Genomic DNA, 17127 nt, shown 5'->3' on the forward strand with positions numbered 1-17127 from the left:
GAACCGCCCAGTGCAGAAGACCCCCAGTTCCACACTCGTCTGATAAGGGCTATTATTAGTGATGAGTATAGAAAGAAGACTAATAAGCCACTGCTATGTGGCAAAAGGCAAAAATTAGAAAAGACTAACAGAAGGGTGATATGCTTTATGTAAAGTAAAGCTTTTCGGTAAAGAGGGAGGAAGCAATATTTTTTGGTGTGAGAATCAAGAGGGGATTTTTAGGGATGGGGATGGATACTCTAAAGGTGCCAGATCCCATCTAATCTTGGAAGCTAAGCAGTGTCAGCCCTGGTTAGCACTTGGATGTGAGACTGCCAACAAATATTCGGTGCTGTAGAGTATTTTTTGCCTAAGAAAAACTCTATGAAATTCATGGGGTTGCCATAAATCTACAGGTGTGCATGTGCACACATGCACACAGAAGATCCTTAGTAAAAGCATCTTTTGTTTGCTTTTGAAATCTACACATTTGCAAGGCTCATTGTACTTTTTTGGTGAAATGAACTACGCACATAATGAGTTGCACATTTTTAAAATGCAGAGAGTCAGAATAAATATGTACACATATTTATTGATTGATTGATTTTATATCTCACTATTCTTAGAACATGCGACCCATAAAATGTGTCCATTAGAAAAAAATGTGTACAAAAATATGTACATTAGGGGGACTTCGCATGAAAAAATCATACAAATTTCGATGTGGGAAGAAAGAAACAAAGCTTTGTTTGAGCCTGGAAAAGAAATACCTTTGCACTGAATATTCAGTGAAGTTGTAGATCAGGTAAATAATGTTTCCAAGTTCTGCTCATAACCAGATACAAACAAAGGATGAGATGAAAAAGAAAGAGGCACTGGGGAAAATGCAATGAAATTGAAATGGAGAGTTTTTTAAATCCCCAAGGAATATGAAGTTTTCTGTGAGTACCTCCCATGGTTTTTTCCCGTTTGTAAAATACTGGAGGGTATGGAGCTAAACTGCATTCAACACTGACCTTGCTACCTTTTTGGAAACTGCCAGATGTTCTTGTCCCCAGGGAGCTTCATGGTCTTCTGTTAGACTCACTGCCATTGACCCAGTGACAATGACATGATGCCTTTAACTTCTGATCTTGGAAAGAGTCATTCAGATAACAGGAACTCTGGCAGCCCATTAACTACAGCAGAAATTGTGGCTGCTGCTACCATTTCAGACCTATTTAAAAATAGATTAGAGCCTCAGAAAAATATGCCAGCCTCCTCTCCTTAAAAAACAATTTACCAAACTGAGACCGGCATTGGTTTCTTCGGCGATCTGGTTTTCAACTTCATTATATCAACATTAGCCAGCAGTGAGGAACTTATTAAATAAATAGCATTTAACTTGCAGTGCATCTACCTGGGAAGTTATTTCCGATTACTTATTTTGAAGAAAAAGGTAATGCCCTGGAGGTCTGTAGTCTGACCACTGTCTCTTCTCATTGACTAAAGGAAAGAGAGAAAGCAAGCGAGAGGGGGAGAAGTAGGGTTTAGTGTTGATTCAACTGTATAATCCCTCTCAGATGTTTCACTGCCCCATCTCAGAGACTGGAAAAGTTACTTTTTCCAGACTTTAACCCCAGTCATTGTAGCTGCAGAGATGATAGGTTCTGTAGTCCAAATGTTTTCAAACCTTGATTTTGCTTTTTTTTTAAATATAGAAAACAGATTCCAAGAATTATAGATTTCCTCTTTGCAATAAACCTTTTATACTAGTTTGATTGCTTCCTCACACATCAAGAAAACCCTCTCAAATCTCAATACTGTAATTGAAGGTAGGGCTGAAAATTCTTTATTAGCAATCGCCAAGGCTCCCTAAGAAGAAGAAATTATTGTTTAACCTGTTTAAATTGGTTGTTGAAAACTTGCTTCATGAATTTTTTGCATTTTGGTCTGCTGATTAAATGTATCACTGCTTTGTGGATTTTGGATGCCATTGTACTTTGTTGTATTACCTCTTAATATGTTTTCTGTATTGTAGATTACCTCACAACTGTGTTAGTACTTTGTGCTTCAGGGATGTTTGAAGAACTCAGTCTTTTATGAATTCTGAAATAAACAGACCTGATCTGCACTCCATGGAAAACATACAGATCAAAACATAGTTATACAGAATTTTTTATGATTTCCAAATGCCTGGACACTGTTCAAAATTCAAAAGATATCACACAATGTTTTATAATGCACATTTAGAAAGAATGCCTGTAGAAATCTGTCTTTGTGTATATACCTATTCAGCATATGGCCTCAGTCCTACTTTTAGTTCGTACTAGAGTAGAGCCATTGAAAGTATTGAATTTGCCTGTGTGTTGAAATCTGGACAGTGAAGAAAGCTGATAGGAAGAAGATCAACTCATGTTAAATATGGTGCTGGAGAAAAGTTGTATAGAAAATACCAATTGTTAAAAAGACAAAATGGGCCCTAGAGCAAATCAAGCCTGAATTGTCCCTAGAAGCCAAGATGACTAAACTGTGACTGTTGCACTTTGGACACATCATGAGAAGCATGACTCACTAGAAAAATCAATAACATTTGGTAAGGTAACAGGAGCAGAGGAAGACTGCATTCCTGATGGATAGACTCAGTTGTTCAGTGGTGAATCAAAACATTGGTGTCAAGTTGACCCTAAGAATGAGAGGCCTCCAAGCCACCTTATCTTCAGCCATCCTACTCAGGATTCAGGTCTGTGGCTTCCTTGGGTCAATCCATCAGGAATGCTGGATTTCCTCTAGGTAGGTTTACAAACAAGATTTCAGCCATATACAGTGGGCCCTTGTTATCCACTGGGGTTTGGTTCCAGGATGCCCCCATGGATAACAAAATCCGTTGATGCTCAAGTCCCATTTAATACAATGGAATAGTAAAAGGGTGTGCCTTATATAAAATGGAAAATCAAGCTTTGCTATTTGGAATTTATAGTTTTTAAAAAATATTTTCAAGCCGTGGATGCTTGAATCCATGGATAAAAAATCCGTGGATAAGGAGGATAGAGTGTATGTTCATATGTTAGTATCACCAGTTTGGTTTTCTGGGAAAGTGTGTTGTATGTGTTGTGATGAGTGTTTTGTGACTGACTGCATATCCATTTTGTACATGAGCAATCCTTCCCCCTGTGGCAGCCATTTTGTGAAGGTATCCAAAACACCTTCTCAGTGCTTGTGGGGAAAACAAATCCATTTTTGGACAGCAGCTTGCAGAATCCTACAACTAGCACACCTAGTGACATATAGAGGATTGTACTGTTAGGTTTTTATAAAATATTAATTTTTCTCTAATTAAATACATACATCTACATATAGCAAATACAAAATAAATTAGAAAGTAAACATAGTGATATTTCATTATTTTCCTGATACAGTTTTGCCACTTTATAATTTTTTTATCTCCCTAGTACCTTTCCAGTCCTTGAAGCTATGCATAGATTTGTCCAAATCTGCAATCCATTATCAATCCAAAAACATTCTGCAGAACATCAAAGATGACCAGGGTGTGCTGGGGGGAGGGGGAATACAAGGTATTTTTTAAAACAGTTTTTAGAAACCATCGTTTAAGATAGTCTTGTGTTCATTTTCATGTATACTGTATTCCCCTATAATGGTAACACCTATCTCCTGCCCTGGGATTGTTGATTCATTGCAAACAAGTTTGCACACCACTTTTACACCATCTGTACTATTCCCCCATCCCACCATTTGCCTCTCTATTTGACCTTTCCTGCTACCTTATGAACCCACTTTTTTCTTATTTAAAAAGGCTTACAATGATCACTTGATGTGGCTATATATTTCTCTTTCCCTACCTATGTGGTGGGGGCTGCATAAAGCAAATAAAAGAATCACTCTAAGCACCACAGTTCATTGCTTTGCAACAAAGAACTACATGGAGGCAACATTTTTCCTTCTCCACCCCCCCCCCTCATTTCTGCTCTATCAGTGCCCCTAAAATTTTGTCCTGACTACCTCCCTGTTATTGATCCCCCCTTTATCATCCCTTCCCTCTGCCCTCATCCTTTGCATTCTGTTTTGTGTTTATATTATTATTATTATTATTATTATTATTATTATTATTATTATTATTTATACAAAGACACATGTGCAACCTACTCCAATTCCCAGAATTCCATAGCCAAGTTGAAGCCAGGAAAAGAGTTAAAGCGGTGCAAACCGGGTTATTTCTCCAGTGTGGATGCAGAAAGGGGAGGCCCTTTGGCATCCCTCTGGGCCTGAAACTGAAGTGGAGGCGAGTGCTGGAGGAGGAGGAGGAGGAGAGGAGGAGGAGGAGGAGGCGCAACCTTGACCTGGGCTCTCAGTCATGCCCCAACGAATAGGCCAGCCTGGCCCTCTCAGGCCCCGCCAGGTATTGGCCTGCTCGAAGGTCTTCTTCTCCAAGGCGAAAGACGCTGCCCCGGAGAAGGTGGGCCGCGGTGCGTCCGCTTGCCGTCCTTGTCCAGCAAGATCGAGCCTGGTCTGCAACACAGAGACAGACAGATGTGTGTGGTGTATGTATATATATATATATATATATATATATATAGATTATATATATATATATATATATTAATACGTCATGAAAAGGTCATGAAAGAAAATAGAGAAGATACGTTTTATGTTGTTGTTATACCACACACATATATATATAGATATATATAGATATATATACACACAACAACACACACACACCATACTAGATACATACACATACAGATAGAGATATGCATATACACACACACACACACTTACCACACATACACATTCCAGATATATACAGCCATATACATATTATATACTACATATATATATACAGACACATATATATATTACACACACACACACATATACATACATATCAACACACACACTATAATATCTATAATCTTTTGCTGAAAACTCCCTCCCTCCAAGTTTTATTAGCCCTTAAAAGTACTTCTACGGATGAATGGGGAATAATTATTAAGCCGCGTGTGTGTGTGTGTGTGTGTGTGTGGTGTGGTGTGAATTAACCAACAAACTCTGTGTGTGTGTGCAGGCTGTTTCTTCCGTTCTTCATTTACTGTAAGTTCACTACTTGTGTGTGTGTGTGTGTGTGTGTGTGTGTGTAAGACACACACACACACAAACACACACATACATATGAAACCAAACACTTACAAGTAAATGAAGAGCAGTGGGAAGGGCACGCGTGATTCCCTCCGAAGGGGCTCCGCGCGAACGAAACTATCTTCGGTTTGTAGGGTTTTTTGTGGTTTTTTGGGGTTGTGTGGGCCACGAGCTAGAAGAGTTTCTTCCCGACTTATCTTTCCGATCTTGTGTCCGTTGTTCAACAGAGAAGAGAAAAACATCTGCAACGGGAAAGGCATGCAAAGCGGGGTCCGCTATCAAACTCTTTTTACATTCACGATGGAAATCCGCTTGGAAATCCGGATTGGGGGGAAATATGAGTCGGATCATAGCCGAAAGAATGACTAAATACCCGAGTTCGCATTCCCGCTCGGTTGCCAAAATCTGTCCAGAAGGAAAAGGCGAAAAAGAAAAGAAGGAAAGACTCGTTTAGAAAATATCCCAGCTATTTAAAGATGCAGAGCCGTGTCAAAAGACAATAAATGAGCCCTGATTTATATGTGTGTGTTGTGTGTGTGTATTAGTATAGAATATATAATAAAATAGAATACATACTGTAATATAAAATATAAAATAGATTCCACGAATGGTACTCTTAATACGTCGCAAAAACTAACGGTAGAGGAACCCGACTTTGCCGTTAAAAGAAAAAAGAACAACGTTGTGTTCCGCTAAAAAGATTTAAAAATCCCCCAAAAAGGATTTTAAATCCCCCAAAAGGCATGCATTTAAAATGTCAAATTCGCTGCCTCCTTTTTTCCGAAAATGAAAGAAAAGCGAAAGCAAAAAGCTTTTAAAATACTGTAAAACGGAACTTTTCATCAAGATCTAACGCGTTGCAGTTGGATTTACTTGTGAGTAGTTCCCGTTACAAATGCACCTCAAGTCGGAGGGGAAAGCCTATGCAAGGATCAACGCCTTCCTTTCCTTTAGGAAAGGAATAACGTTCACCTCTGCCTCGTTACATACAAAAGGCCAACAGATTAAAATGGAGTTATCCCCGTTCATCCGACAGAAATGCTTTTAAAAGCCAATAAAACTGGGAAGGAGGAACGTTTTCAGCAAAGATTGTGGGAATTGTTTTCCCCTTCTCTTTCTGCTGCCTCAACAAAAGTAATTGGGGGGGGGGGGAGAAATTTAGGGAAGAAAGAAACGAAACCGACTTCAGACCGATTTTGGGAATAAATTGAAGACAAAACGGGAATAAAGATGATCGCGGCTCAACTTGACCTAATTCTCGCTTCCGAAGACGTTAAGAACGAATTATTTGCGATCGTTTTCTTTCCAGTTGTGTTGAACTCAGTTTTGTTGTTGTCGTTGCTGTTGTTGTGTGCTTTCAAGTCATTTCCGACTTATGGAGACCCTAAGAGTTTTTTCCTGAGGCTGAGAGTGTGTGACTCGCCCTTGGGTTTCCCTAGACCAGGAGGACTTGAACCCAGGAACTCTAGTCCAACGCTCAAATCATTGCACCACCAGCCGCCCTTACTTCGGAGCAAATCCGTAGACGTTACACGCATCCGCACGGCAGGATTAACAGTTTTGACGACCACACTTGAACTGCCTCAGTGCTGTGGAATCCTGGGATCTATCGTTGGTTATGGCCACAGAAAGGAGGCTAAATGTCTTACAAAACTACCATTCCCAGAATGCCATAGCATGACGAAGACTCTTGACAGACTGGGTTTGAACCCTCGCGGGGCACACCAACAACGATTTTAATTATTTTTACATTTTATACTGTGAAGGGGTTTTTTTTTTAGATGTTATTTTTCTTGTAAACCGTCTTGGGTCGCCCCTGGGAGAAAGGCGGCCTAGAAATATAAACAAACTCCATTGGGCGTATTTATTTTAGGGCGGCCGACCTGTTGCAACAAGAGTACTAATATCTGATGGAGAGGACAAAGAGGTGGCCAAGTTTGTTTTTTTTTTTTGGGGGGGAGGCGATGTCCGGAGGCTGCAGGGCCTAGTGGTCAGGGCTGGACCATGAGAAAGGGGCAGATGGGGATTGCTGTGAAGATGCTTTTGTGGCAGCGGGGTTCCCTGTCTGCGTTTACTCCACTTTGGAAATGCACAAAAGACTTGGTGGGGGCCTAGAAATAATATATATATGAAGGATTGGGAGGGGGGCTTCCAGATGTTGTGGCACTGCAACTCCCAGCAGTCCTAGCACTGGTGCAGGATGCGGGGAGCTGCAGTCTCTGACTAGCATGAAGAAAGCGGAGGAAATTGGCAGCCGGAACACCTGGTTTAGAGGGACTTAAGAGGAATTAGACTGAGAGGGCAAGGAAGAGGCTACGAAGGGAGCTGGGAGAGTCGCCCGCCTAGTGGTCAGGGCTGGAATGGAAAAGGGAAGAAAGGGTCCTTTACATATCCAGGGGGGCCCTCTGGCCATACTTTTGTGCCTTCAAGTCGTTTGGAACTTTATGGTGACCCTAAGGCAAACCTAACCTGGGGTTTCTGGGGCAGATGTGTCCAGAGGAGTTGGACATGGCCTCCCTTGAGGCTGAGAGAATGTGACTTGTCCAGTGGGTTCATGGCCGAGCTACATATTGAACCCTAGTCTCCAGAGTCAAGTAACAACACTCAAACCCACTACTCTGAGTACACAACACTCCAAATTCACACAGCTGTGAGGGATACCCTGAACTGGCCAACCAAAGTGTACAAAAAGCAGGTTGCAAGCTTTCGAAGCTTCACTGGCTCTCTATCAGGCCTAGAAACATCTTTCATAGAGGAGTGGGATATAAATAATAATACTGTAATAATAATAATATAATAATAATAATCTTCCTTTCCCGTATAGTGATTAACACTTTTCTCTGATAAAGAAGCCGTATTTCGTGGCATTTTGGTTGGCCGTTGTTTTGGTGGCCTTGGGATGTTATTATACACATTATTAGTTATTATTAGTAGTTATTGTTACAATCAGAGCAGCCTGTTCCTTCCAGTCTCTCCACTCTTCAACACACTCATACCTCTTGATTGCGCCTTCTCCTTCCTGGCTTCTTCTCTTTCTAGACAGTTAAGAAGAGCCAAAAATAAAACCAATCTCCCCTTCCTTTCAAAATAGGAAGGAGGAGCCCAAAAAGTAACACTTTAAGCTACATTGGGTCCTTGTTATCCGCTGGTGTTTGGTCCCAGGGCCCTGTGGATAACAAAATCGTGGATGCCCAAGTCCCATTAAATACAGTGAATAGCTAAATGGTGTCCCTTATATAAAGATGGCAAAACCAAGGTTTGCTATTGGGAATTTCTCCTTTGGGGGGGAATATTTTCAAGCAGTGGAGCTTGTTTCAATTAATGTTAATGGTTGCATATCTAATATCCAGTGGGGTGTATATACACAATACAGAACAAGAGACCAATATAGTTATGTTCTTAAGGCGAACTCATCCTTTTTTGATTTGTGCGTAAGCTAAGTAGGATGATTTTGAGAAATTTATGTGTTTAGTAAGGGCTTGTGTAATGTTGGTTTGTACTGTGTTGGTTTTGTCCTTTTTTTCATAATATATATATGAGAAAAGTATTGTGTTTGAACTGTATATTGCAATTTATTGTGACAGGGCCAAAATACCATCCACCAGGATAACTAATATTTCCAGGTGATTGATATTGTGCCAATGATAGCCAGTGGTTAATTCTGTTTTAAAAAGAGTTATTAAACATGCTGATCATTAATCAAGGATGCTTTGATTGTGAGTTTCCTGCATGGCAGAAGGGGGCTGGACTGGATGGCCCTTGGGAGTCCCTGCGACCTGATTTTGGGTTGGCCCATCAAAGCTACATGGTTTGTGGCTCTGGGAATTGCTGTGGAGTTTGAAGAAATGGGGCCCAGTGGTGTGTTTTTGTGTATTGAGAGAGGAGTTAGGAAAGAGAAAGCAGTAGAGCCAGGCTGGTGTGGCTGGGAAAGCACTGGGCTATGATTCTGGAGAAGAGCTGGGTTCGAATCCAAGCTTCTCCAAGGAAATCCAGGGGGTGAACCAGAGGGATTCAAACCCTGAACTCTCCTCCTAACCCAGACTACAGCCAACCAAAGTCCAGGTTTAATTGCGGCAGCACGGCCCTAGTGGTTGGAGTTGTACATTCCCAAAAGGAAACCAAGGGACGTTCTTTCACTACAGTCAGCCCGGACTGAGACTCTGGAGATCCAGTTCCCTGTTGAGCCATGAACTGGAGAACTCCCTGGGAAAAACCTGCCAAGAAAAACCCATCAGTCGGAAATGACTCTGAAGCACACAACAAGAACAACAACAACAGGTTTCACTACAAACAACAAACCCATATCAGTGATGCCTTCCTTGGCCGAACCGAAATGCGTGTGCCCATGGAGCTTCGAAAGCTTGCAACAAGTAAGAGGTGCATTCGATCGGCCAAGAAAGGCATCACTGATATGGATCTGTTGTTTGTATTGGTCCACTGTGCTGGACACAGCCCCAGAGGCCAGAGTTCAAGGCCCAGCTCACTCTCTTGGACAAGTACAACTCTCTCAGCCTCAGAGGAGGAAGGAACGGCGAAAGAAAGCTGCCAAGGAAAGGCTATGATAGGGCCGGCCTAAGTCGGAAACCAGGACGACCAAATGTCACTCTGTAGTTTGAGCTTGAAACTGGTCCTGGAGGACTCTGAGGACTGGGAAACCCCATGGCAGGGCCTAGGGTCGCCCTGGGTCTTAAAGGACTCGAAGGCACACAACCAACCACAACCACAACCCAGGGAAGGAGCATGATTGTAATAATTTTAATTCTGTTTTAAGGTATCAATTTTTGTCTGGATTTTTTTAAATGGTGTTGTTGTTGCTGTTTAAATATTGCAAGCCGCACTGAGTCCCATATTTGGGGAAAAGGGGAATGAGAGATGATGATGATGATGATGAATAATAATAATAATAAAGATGAAAATATAATCATAATAATAATAATCATAAAATTAATTAAAATAAGTGGTGACGATGATGATGATGAAGGAGTGGATAAATAAGAATTCGTTATGGGGATGATAATAATGATATGATAATGATAATGTATTAATAATAAATATAATAATTATAAATATAATAAAAATAATTAATGAAAACAATAATAAAAATGATGGTGATGGTGATAAATATATATATAATAAAAATTGATGATCATGGTGATGAAATGATGATGAATAATTAATAGATAATAAAATTAATTAATGATAACAAGGTGAATAAATATATATAATAAAATGAAGGAAAACAGTCGTGATGATGATGATACATATACTAATAAAATTATTTGATAGAAGGATATAAAAATGAATGATAACAGTGAAGATGATGATGAACATGTACTAATAAAATTAATTGATGAGAGGATGAGATGAAAATATATAATAATAAAAATTAAGAGGATGATGATAAATATATAATGATAAACAATGATACATTGGTGATGATGATTATACATATAGTAATACAAACTAATTGACGATAGTGGCGATAAATACACATAGTATGAAACAATTGAAGATGATGATGATGAATACATACATAGTATATATATATATATATATAGATATATGTATAATAAAATTTTGATGCTGCTGCTGCTGATACATAGACATACAAAAATTAATTGTCGATGATGAATGATGATGATGCCTCTATCTGACCCTAAAAGCCCTGCTGGCTCTGCTTGGCTGCTACTCACGCGGGGGCATCCGGGAGCCGGGCAGTCCCCCAGGGGGGCTTCTGCATGACCCCCCGCCAGAAGATGGGGGCTCCTCCGGGGAGCTCGCCAGGGGCTTCGGTAGCGACCCACGGCGGCACGGCGGCGGCGGCGGCGGCGGCAGCAGCGGGCTGCGCGGGGGGCTGAAGTAGAGGCCCGGAGGTGGAGAGGCGGGCGCGGAGGGCTGAGGCTGCTGAAGCGGGGCAGCAGAGCCCCGACGGAGGGACGAGGCCGCTGCGGCAACTACAGCCACCGCCGCGGAGCTGGAGGCTGCCGAGGAGGAGCAGGAGGAGGAGGAGGAGGCCAAGGCGGGCATGGAGGGCCGGCTGAGGATGTCGTTGATGCCGTGCGGAGTGGCGGCGGCGGCGGCGGAGAGGAGGATGGGGCGGCGGGGGAGGCTTCAAGGGCGGACGGCGGCGAGAAGGCGAGGCCGAGGCCGAGGAGGAAGAGGAAGGAGGCGGAGGAGGAAGAGAGGAGGCAGAGCGAGGCAGGCCCGGGGCGGCGTTGCTGCCGCTGCTTCCGCTGCGGCCGGGGTTGAATGGGCAAAGGTAGCCCCCCGAGGGTAGAGCGGGGTCTTCATCTCGGCCAGGCTGTGCAGGGCGGCCAAGGGGGGCTGCTCAGCAGGAAGGCGCTCTGCGGGGGCTGGCGCCTCCATCGGCCCCAAGGCCAGCATCCCCAGCGGGCGGCGGGCACTCCGGGACCGGGACGGGGGGTCCTCTCGACCAGGGGAGGCCCGCTCTGGACAGAGGCTGCAGGGAAGCTAAAAGCGGCGGGTCTTCGAGGGACGAGGCTGCTGGTGAGGGGGGGGTCCCCGGTCTACTAGGAGAAAGTCCTGCCAGGAAGTCTCCCAGAGATCGGGAGGAAGGAGTCCCTGACCATCCCAGGGAAAGCCAAGGTTTTCGAGGGATACGGATGGTGGGGGTTCCCGGATCAAAGAGAGAGAGTGGGGGGTCCTGTCAACCAAAATCCGTGGGTGTAGGGGGGGGGGTCCGCTGGTCTAGTCTCCCCAAAAATGTGGGTCTCCAGTTGTGGAGGGATAAGGCTGGTGGGGTTCCCACGGGTTGTCAAGGGAGAGGGCTGTTGGGGACCCTCAGTCCAGCAAAAGCTGGAAAGGGTCCTCGGTGGAGCAGAGAAGGTCAAGCGGGGAAAGAGGCGAAAAGGGGGGAGAGTCTCCAGCTCCAGAAGAAAAAGGGGGGCTTTTTTCCGACGTTCTGGGAAAAAGGAGGCAAGGGACATCGAAGGAGGGAGGGGGGCTTTGCCGTTCGGGTCTTTGCTCAGCTTGGAGCCCAGATCGGTCTATTTCGCGGAGAAATACGCCGAAGGGACGGCGGAAGGGGACAGGGCCAAGAACCAAAGGGGTCTGAGGGAGGGATGGGGGGCTCCCCTGGTCTTGGGAAGGGGCTCTGGGTCAGGGAGGGGGCTCCTTCCCTCTTTGGGCGGGAAGTTTGAAGGGGAGGAAGGAGGAGAGGGACTGCCCCCCCGCCCTGACCCAGCTGGGCTTCCAGGAAAAGGAGGAAGGGGAAAGGAAAGGACAGAAAAAAGAAAGGAGCAAAAGAAAGGAAAGAGGAAAAGATAAGAGAGAAGGAATGGAAAGGAAAGGAAAAGAAAGGGTAAAAGAAAGGAAAGGAGGAAAGATAGGAGGAGAGGAAAGGAGAAAAGGGAAGGAGGAGGGAGGAAAGGGAAAGGAAAGGAAAGAAAGGAAAGGTAAGGGAAAAAAGGAAAAGAAAGAAGGGCAGGAAATGCGGAAGAGGAGGAAGAGAGCAAGAGAGCGCACCGAGTGAGAAAAAGAAAGAGGTCTTTTTGGGGAGGAAAGAGATTTCCTCTTCTTTTCTCGAAGGAGATTTCCTTCTGGCCTGGAGAGGTTGGGGGTCTCCAAAGAGGGCTGGGAGGGGTCAGTTTCGGAGAATAGTGTGGACTTTGAGTCCAGGAAAGTGGGGGGAGATTTAGGGGAGATGGGGGAGGGGTGGTTCAAGAACCAAAGGCAGCCAAGGAGGAAGCTCTTTGGAGGGATGCAGAAAAGTCATTGCTTTTGACCGTGAGCTTCTTCCTCCTCCTCCTCCTCCCTCCTCCTCCGCTTCTCCCCTCGCAGAGCCCAGCAGCTCGGTCTTCGGAATGTCAAAAAGTGAGAAAAGGTTGCTTTCGGTTTCGTTTCCTTCCCGTTCGGGCTTCGTAATTCGCCTTTCTTCCTCTCTTCCTCTTTTGCGCTAAAAGGAGGGGATTTGCTTTAAAAAAAGAAAGAAAGAAAAGAAAGAAAGGGCGCGAGAGTGGAGGGAAGAAGGGCTTTGAGAGAAGAGGGGGCGCCCTTTGCGAAGGAAGGGCCCACTTTGGGGGCCTTTTTTCAAAGGAAAAGCCCAGGTTTTGCTTTTGGTTTTTCCGGCCTTTTCAGAAGGAAAGCTTCAGACTTGTTGGCCTTTTCCGGAAGGAAAGGTCCCGATTTGGTCTTTTCTTTTTTTTTTGGCTCTTTTTAAAAGGAAAGTCCAGGGTTCTGTTTTGTTTGTCCTTTTAAAAGGGAAAGGTCCAGACTTGGGGCTTTTTTTAAAAAGGAAAAGTCCAAGGGTTGTTTTTTTTTTTTCCGGGCTTTTTAAAAGGAAGAGTCCCGCTGTTGTGGCCCAAGAGGAGGAAAACCGTCCCTAGAAGACCCGGCTGGGAAAGGCATTCAAGAGCCTCTCCTTTGAGGAGCGAAGCCAGCGGGAAAGTCCTCCGTTTGTGTGGCTTTCGTTTCCCCGCGCCGCTTCAAGTCCGAAGACCGCAGTCCTCCTCTGCCTCCTTCCTTCCCTGGGAGCCCTGGATGGCGCTTGCAATGAAACCCCGGCCCGCCTTGGAGGCAGGGACATCCAGAGCCACAGCGCGGGCGCTCTCCCTTTCCGCCACTCCTTCCTCCTTCTTTCCTAGCAGCTTCGCCGGAGAGGGGCCCTCTGCTTGCTTCCTAGGGCTGCCACCTTTCCCTGCTCCGGTTCACCGCCTCAGAGCCCTCCGAGGGAAGAAGCCCTGCTGGCCACCCTCCTTTGGATCCCTTTGGCTATAAAAGGGGGCAAGGCAAGAACTTTGGAGGGAGTCCAGAAAGAGGGGGAGGCGGAGCCAAGACACAACACACCACACACAACACCCGGAGGACCAGCCTTGTCCAGAGAAGGAAGAAGGAAAGAAGGATCTGACCAGAAGATTGAGAGAGAGGGAAGAGAGGATAAGGAGAAGAAGATCTCTGCAAACCAGGCTCCCCCCTCCCTCCCCCAGCTGAGGCGGGGCTGCCCTGAGGCCCTCATCTGCATACCTGGACCCCCTCATTTGCAATACGGACCCCTCATCGCCATACGGACCCCCTCATCTACATACTAATATCTCCCCCCTGCATACTGGAACCCCCCCATTTTCATCACACTGAATCCCTCACCTCATAGTGGACCCCCTCATTTGCATACTGGACCCCTTTTTACATACGAATCCCTACCTCCCCTGCATAAGTCCTCATTTGCATACTGGACCCCTCATCTGCCATACTGGATCCCCCATTTACTACTGAATCCCTCCCTGCATACTGTTCCTCATTTGCATACGGACCCCTCATCTGCTAGTGACCCCCCATTTACATCTAACCCTTCATCTACATACTGGTCCTCATTTGCATACTGCTTACTGGACCCACTCATTTACATACTGGATCCCTCGTCTGCATCCCTGCACCCTCCTTTACATACTGAAAGAATCCCCAACCTGCATACTGAGCTCGCCATCCCCACCCAGCCTGGTAAGTTGCAAAATTCCAACAGATCTTTTATTTTAGGGGCTTCAGAAGGGGAGGGGAGAGGCTTCCAAAGACGAGGGTTTTTCCTGAATGTAGGGTATCATTGACAAGAGGAATTGCCAATGGAAGGGGGGGAGGACAAATAAGTGGTACCAACGCACGCCAGACCTTTTATTGTTTTCCCCATTTCTTCCCCTTCTGCTTTTTAAAATCCCAGCTGGAAAACTCCGTCGGATGGAATCCCCTAGTGGGTCAGCCGAGGGAAGGACAACACACTTTTGCAACAGAGAGGGGCGCCCATATCTGCACACGTACAGGTAATACATATTTGCCACGCATCTAGTGCAGACGCAAGCACAGAATGTAACCACTCGTGGCCACAATATATTGTGGTTGTCGTGTGTGCGTAGCTAGAGAAAAGTGTGTTATGGTCTAGTGTTTGGACTGTGAATCTGGAGACCAGGGTTCGATCCCAGATCGGCCGTAAAACCCACTGGGAGACCTGGGCAAGTCACACTCTCCAGCTCAGGGGAAGGCAAGGGCAAAACCTCCCCTGACAAATCTGGCCGTGAAAACCCCAACATGGGTTCTCTCCTTAGTGCCGCCATAAGTCGAAACACTGAAGCACACAACGAACAACAACGCGCATGCAGCCATACCTATAGAGCTACCATCCTGTGTGGTGTACCATAAATAAAAACAGCCTGAAACCTCTTCTTAATCCCAACTAAAGAATTTCTTTTCCCTGAGAACAAGACAGAGAAGAAGAAAACCAAGAAAGAGAATAGAGAGAGGTTGCTTTCCCAGTCCACACACACACATCACAAACACAAACACACACACACAGGGTTTTCGCAAGAAAGCAGTCATCTCCTTCCACCTTTTCCCTGTCGCAGATCCTTGCTTAACTAATACACTGTGACCCAGCAAGTCCTCCTTTTTCAAACACGTCCCCTAACAACATCCAAACCTTCGTCCAGAAGAGATCTATTGCTTGACAACTTTCTATTTGGAAAAGAGATGATGGAGAGCGGAATGTTTTTAAAAGCTGGTTTTCTCTTTCGTCCCGACGACCCCAGACCAAAACCACAGAAAAACTCCGTGTAAAAGCTCTCTGAGGTCCAAAAAACACACTCAGAAATAATCCGCTTTAGACGCGCTTTTAACATGCCCTGCTTCATGCAAGGGAATTCTGCAACTGTATGCTGTGAGACATTCATGAGCCTCTCGTCCAGGGAGCTCTGTCCAAACAAACAACAGTTCCCAGATTCCCCTACACTGAGCCAGGGCCAGTTTAATGCGTCTCAGATTGGATTATTCAAGCAGTGTGTTTTGAAACTGAAAGAGACTAAAACGCATCGACTCATCAATCCGTGCTTTCAGTGGCTTCAAGGTTTGCAGTGGCTCCCAAACTTTGGTATTCAAGATGTTTGGACTCATCTCCCAGAATTCCTGATGTGGGCCAAGTGCGAGGACTTCTGGGAAATCCGAGTCCAAACTCTTGGAGGACCAAAGTTTGGGAAACAATGATTAAAGGGCAAACCAACGAAACTCTCTGGGGTTCATTTTAAGATGTGTGTTTCCTGGTTGGGCACCTTTGCAATTTCTTAATAAGTGCCACTTATTATTATATATATATAATATATAATAATATATATATATATATATATATATATATTATTATATATTTTTATATAATTTCATTATATATTATATTATACTTAATATTATATATTTATATTATATTTACCTAGGCTACATCCGCATTGCAGAAAAAAGTCCAGTTGACACCATTTTATTGCCATGGCTCCATCCCAACGGAATCCGGGAATTTGTAAACGTTTGTTTACCCCAGCGTTCTCTACAGAGAAAGCTAAACGTTCACAAGACTAGAGATCCCCCAAAATTCCATACCATTAGCCAGGGCAGTTAAAGGTGATAAACCGGTTAGCCTCCATTGGGATGCACCAATCGGTAATTCTTCTGCACAGAAGGCCCATAGACCAAGAGTTCACATTGATACGTAAAAGGAGAAGATTTTAGGGTGCTTTGTAGAAACAATTGCCATTGACGCCGCTTATGAATCCCGGGATTTGTAGTTTGACAAGGTCTGGATGCCTCACAAAGCTACAATCCCAGCATCCTGTGGATGAAAGTGCATCAAAGTTGGATATTTTTACCCCCAGCCCAGCACTCAGACCCACTAAGAGTATGCTGGATCTCTCTTTATTATAGCAATAATAATAATAATAATAATAATATCATTTCAATTGCTGTTACGGTGATGATTTTGTTCTTGAAAAGAGTTTAAAACCAGCCCAGAGAAAGTTTAAAAAAGAAAAAAGAAAAAGAAATTAAATCCTCGGAAAAAAAAGATTTTACAAATCCCAAAGAGATGGGCTATTCCGTCTTTGGTTTTTAAATATTCTCCAGGGATACCCCTCTAATATAAATTAATAGAAAATATTAAAAATCTCGTTCCTGACCCTCCTGGATGCTTCCGCCTACGGAAATAACCCGTTTGGTACCACCGTGAGCTGCCATGGCTCTATGGGGGCT

At 44.4% G+C, this 17127-nt stretch overlaps 1 protein-coding gene and 1 pseudogene across 6 annotated transcripts in view; one reads left to right on the forward strand and one right to left on the reverse strand.

The window, feature by feature from the left end:
• MAPK10 (mitogen-activated protein kinase 10) overlaps positions 1 to 17127 on the forward strand; it is a 305526-nt gene that overhangs the window by 119726 nt on the left and 168673 nt on the right. The gene's annotated exons all lie outside the window — the stretch shown is intronic.
• LOC121931733 lies at positions 4325 to 11499 on the reverse strand (annotated as a pseudogene).

This window comes from Sceloporus undulatus, chromosome 5 (genome assembly GCF_019175285.1).
Source record: "Sceloporus undulatus isolate JIND9_A2432 ecotype Alabama chromosome 5, SceUnd_v1.1, whole genome shotgun sequence".
Taxonomy (NCBI): domain Eukaryota; kingdom Metazoa; phylum Chordata; class Lepidosauria; order Squamata; family Phrynosomatidae; genus Sceloporus; species Sceloporus undulatus.